Below are 5,525 nucleotides of genomic sequence, written 5' to 3'. Positions count from 1 at the left end.
TTATCAACCCACTTACACTTGAAAAGAGCAATCGTGAAGTCACAATAATCAAGCTCCCATATTTCTTGAATTCGACCATAGTATGACAACTCTGCATCGACAGGTGATTTATCCTTAGAACTTGCAAACTCCCTTGACGATGCCACAAGAGTTACACCACTTTTTTGGGTGGAGGAAGATTTCAAATCACGACCCTCGGTCCAAAAAGTGTACCCATTGATGTTATATCCCTCAAATGAACGGACATCATCCCTAGGACCGTACGCAAGCCACCGTACTGTATTGGTAACATTAGTATCATTCGATCCACTCATTACTAGATAACGTAACCAATTAACAAACCTCTTATTATGCAACTGCATAAGTTCCCTTTCACCTTTGGATGGAAATTCGTCACGCAAACTATCCATGTGCTCGTCTAAATATGGGTGCAGATCTGAAATATGGTGCAACACATAAAGGTGAGCTTGTAAGAACTGATCTCGGTCTGGTGACATTCGTTTCGACCCAATTGTGCCATGACCATCAAGTCTACCTTCATGTCGAGAAGTAGGAAGACCAATAGGTTGAGCAAGAGCTATGTAGTCCGCCACAAAGTTACCTATCTCCTCACCCACGGTCCCTTGCATCATACTTCCTTCAAGGTGAGCCCGGTTCCGTAATTTATCTTGTAATGTACCCATGTGTCTTTCAAAAGGGTAGCACCACCTCATGAACACTGAACCGCACAGCTTAATCTCACGCACCAAATGAAGAACCAGATCAACCATTATGTCAAAAAATGAGGGTGGGAAATACATCTCAAATTTGCATAAAGTCACAACCACATCTGCTTGCAAAGAATCTAGTGTACAAGGATCAAGAACTTTGCTAAAAATTGTATTGAAAAACGAACAAAGGCTTGTAATAGCTTTCCTCACGTGTTTCGGTAGAATACCACGGATTGCAATCAGTAGGAATACTAGCATCATAATGTGACAATCATGGGATTTCATACTTATCAGCTTCAATTCTCCATTTAAGGTTACAAATCTTTTCATGTTAGATGATACCCTGATGGAACCTTAATGCCGTAAAGACATGCACTAAACATACGTTTCTCTACCCTTGATAATGTATAGCAAGCCAGGGGTAAATAATTCTTTTCATCCTTCCCTTTACCCTTAACTTTCATCTTTGACGCATCTTTGGCCTTTCCCTTTCCCTTGCTCTTCTCCTTCCCTTTTTTCGAAACATTTTCATCTTCTTTTTTCGGCTCCTTCCCCTTTCTAACCTTTTATTGAGGCCACAATTCTGGACGAATCCCCATCTCTTTTAAAATCTAACCGTGCACCCTTTCCTTCCTTTGTTTTGCCTGGGATATTCATAAGCGTCCCCAAAAGAGCATCTCATATTCTTCTCTATATGCATCACATCAAGACAATGCCTAACGTCATGTTCTCTCCAGTATGGAAGCTTCCAAAAGATTGATTCTTTCTCAAACAGAGCAGCTGAGACCATAGTTTTTTTCTGATTTTCCAAACATCGTTCGTATCCCTTTCACCCGAGCACTAATCTCAGCACCAGTCATTGGTCTAGGCGCAGTATCCTCTTCCACGGTTCCATCGAAAGCCTTTTTCTGCCTACGGTACGGGTGATCACGCCTAAGGAACCTTCGAGTCCGTAGGTAGACATCTTTGTGAGAATGAGTCAGGTATACGCTTGATGTGTCATCAATACATATGGAGCATGCTTTTTTCCCTTTGACCTTGTACCCACACAAGTTTTCATATGCAGGGAAGTCATTCATAGTCCACATAAGGGCTGCACGCAATGTGAACAGCTCGTTCTAATGAGCATCAAAAACGGAAACCCCTTCGTCCCACATCTTTCTCAAGTCGTTAATAAGCGGCGCAAGTTAAACATCTATGTCGTTTCCAGGTTGCTTAGGACCAGTTATTAGCAATGAAAGCATTACATACTTACGTTTCATGCATAGCCAAGGAGGCAAATTATAAATCACTAAAAGTACCGGCCATGTGCTGTGTTGGGTACTAAGAGTTCCAAATGGATTCATCTCGTCCGTGCACAACCCAATCCTTAAATTTCTGACTTCATTACCAAATTCCTCAAACTTCAAATCAGTGTTCTTCTACTGTGGAGGTCAGCTGGATGCTTCATCATTCTGTTTTTCTTTCTTCCCTCTGCATGCCACCTCAAGTTTTTAGCGTCTTTTGGTATTGAGAACAGACGCTTAAACCTTGGAATAATGGGAAGATACCACAACACCTTAGCAGGAGGTCCGTGCGTGCCAGGATTGCAACTCATGCGCTTGTACCGCGACCACTTGCATTGTGGACACTCCTGCAGTTGTTCATACTTATTTCGATACAAAATACAGTCATTAGGACATGCATGTATCTTCTTATACTCCAAACCAAAGGGACACGGGAGCTTCTTTGCGTAATAGTAAGACTTAGGAATTTAATTCCCATCAGGTAACATATCACTTAATGCGGTCAACAAAGAAGTAAAACTGATGTCCGTCCACCCATGCTTCGACTTAATGTTGAAAAGTGTTAGCACGGCTGATAGTTTGGAGTATTTTTTTCACTCGAGATACAAAGGCTTTTTGGAAGCTTCCGATAATAACTCAAACACTTCACCTTCAAGACCATGCAAAATCTCATCCACTTGTTCATCCTCGACCTCATCTGCCTGATCATCATCGGCTCCATCCTCACCATTATTCTTGTATTCCTCGTCCACATGAATCTCATTGCTTCTAACACGCACATCATTCCGATCAAGATCCCCACTGTACTCTCCACTTTCTCCGTGCCAAATCCACACATGGTATAATTGCCTAAACCTACGACATAATACATGATCTCTAATGATTTCAACACTATCGACCACATTCACATTATTACAATCAAAACAAGGACAATAAAGGCCTTTGCCACCCAGTTTTCGTTGATAAGCTAAAGCCCTCTCGCAAAACTTTTGAACTCCATTCCAAAATTCCAATGTATCGCGTCTACCATACATCCAACCACGATCCTTCTCCATTTAGTAAATTGTCTCTAAATATATATAGCAACATATAATTTATAATGTGTAAGTGCTACATATTTTATGTAAATCAAATTCAAGTACAAAACGTGAATATACCATTCATATAGTGAAAAAATGCATGTTTCCAAAGGGTCCTTAACACTCCAACCTAACCCGTCCTTGAATGTCTACTCTCACCAGTGAATGTATGTCAACTTTTCAATTTTAAGGAAAATCCGGCAGCATTTCCCCCTAGTTCTTCAAGTACACGATGTAGATAATTAATAACCCACATATGTACCCAGAGAACATAGTGAGGAAATGGTAAGCCAAGATGTTCCTTAAAATCGAAAAGAAAACATACATTCACCACCTAAGTGAGAGTACACATTCAAGAACAGTCCCAACCGGGGACTATTCAAGACTTTCTCCTAATGAGAAAGCCTTGAACGGGTATCTAGGCATATGATGATGCAAGTATTCTATATATTGTTGTATTTATTTGCAATTAAACAATACACAAGTGGCAATTTCATGAATAAACTTTTATTAAATTGATAAATAGAAAGAAATATAGCTAAGTAAAGTTTATAAGTCATACCAATATAGCAACTACCCACTTGAGCTCAATATGTAGTCCTCAAGCTAATTAAACTCGTGCTTCAATTCACAAATCTATTAAAATAAAACATTAAACAAAAATTAGGCTAAATATTAGGTATGTAATATTTCTTTCTCATAACATGTCAATTCACTAACTTATTTATAAGCTAAAACACATCATTCATCGAACTAACAATTGCTAAACAATGTATTCACTACTTTAATTCATCTATTTTATTCAAAATTAACTATCAAGGTAACTAATCTCTAATTTTCTCAAAATTACCCATCAAAACAACTTAAAAGTAACCATTCACCCATTCCAAAATTCATCTACTTTAGTAACAAGCAAGGTTACTAATCTCAAATTTATTCAAATATACCCATCAAAAGAACTTAATATTACCCATTTAAACATTCCAAAATTCAACTAATTTAATAACAAAGTTCACTAATCTCTAACTTATTCAAAATAATCCATCAAAACAACTTCAAATTAACCATTAAAAGTAGCACACCAAATTTCACCTATTTAAGTACCAAGGTTAATATTTATTCTATAATTATTTCAAAATTATCCACCAAAACACATTAAATTAACCATTAAAACATAATAAAATCAACCTAATTGAGTTTCAAACTTGACTAATTTGTAATAATTTCACAGTTTCCCAATAAAAAAAACCAAAAATTGCTAAAAATTAAAGTAAAATTATATTTAAACCTAAATTTTAATTTGCTTAACAATTCTTCAACAAGCAAAAGAAATTAATAAAAGTACATAATTGATAAAATAATTATGAATAAAGAAAAAAATTAAACCTAGAACACTCAAATTGTGGTTTAATGTACCCTGAAGGGAAGGAGAGATGGAGGAGCAGCCGTGGAAGGTGGTGCGGTGGCGCGGCGGCGACGTTCAACGCGGCGCGGCGTCTTCGAACAACAGAGGACACGAGCAAAGAAGAGAAGAGAAGAAGAGAAGCGGAGAACAACAGAGGACAAACCCTTAATCTGGAGGCGCGGCTTCTTCGAACAGCAGAGATGGAGGAGCAGCCGTCGAAGGTGGTGCGGTGGCGCAGCGGCGAGGTTAAGGGCGGCGGCGCGGCGTCTTCGAACAACAGAGGACATGAGTAAAAAAGAGAAGAGGAGAAGAGAAGAGGAGAACAACAGAGGACGAACCCTTAATCTGGAGGCGCGACTTCTTCGAACAACAGAGAAGAGGAGCCAAGGTGGTGTTCAAGGTGGCAGCAGTGGTGGAGGGAAAAGGAGGGGATGGAGGCTAGGTTCAGGTTTTCTGGGTTTGGTCGAATGAAACAGTGGTCGTGGAGGGAAAAGGAAAAGAAATGTTAAGGAAAGAGGAGGAAGAAAGGAAGGGGGAAGAAAAAAAGAAAAAGGCCGCTTTTTTTAAAAAAAAAAATCCACCGGTTGACAAAGGCACCGGTTCAAACCGGTGCCTTTTTTTGTTTTTGGCACCGGTTTGAGTTGAACCGGTGCCTTTTATCATTGTATAAAACCCGCCCAATTTTGGGCCGGTTTTTGGCACCAGTCTGGCTTGAACCGGTGCCATTAGGGGGTTGACTTTTTGTATTTTTCTACTAGTGCTGGTGTACCAAGGAACCCAAACTGTTGTACGAGGTCCATATAACCATATTACAGGACCTCACACTTTGTCGCTGTACCAGCGCCTGTTGGAAGGACTTGTCGCCGCGCTTTTTGCTTGTCGACAAGCGTTGCACTCGGGATTTTCGAATAAATCCTCTTTCCTTATGCTGCTGCTTTTCATTGCCTGGTTTCGCTCCCAACCTTTAACTTGGTTGTTTCCTTTCAACCAAATATACTTAAATTAAAGCTCTTCATCTCTAATTTGTAAGTTTTGCTTAACCCCC

Source organism: Chenopodium quinoa, unplaced genomic scaffold, assembly GCF_001683475.1.
Source record: "Chenopodium quinoa cultivar QQ74 unplaced genomic scaffold, ASM168347v1, whole genome shotgun sequence".
Lineage (NCBI taxonomy): Eukaryota > Viridiplantae > Streptophyta > Magnoliopsida > Caryophyllales > Amaranthaceae > Chenopodium > Chenopodium quinoa.
The sequence above is the reverse complement of the archived record's forward strand: the minus strand, read 5'-3'. Positions refer to the sequence as shown.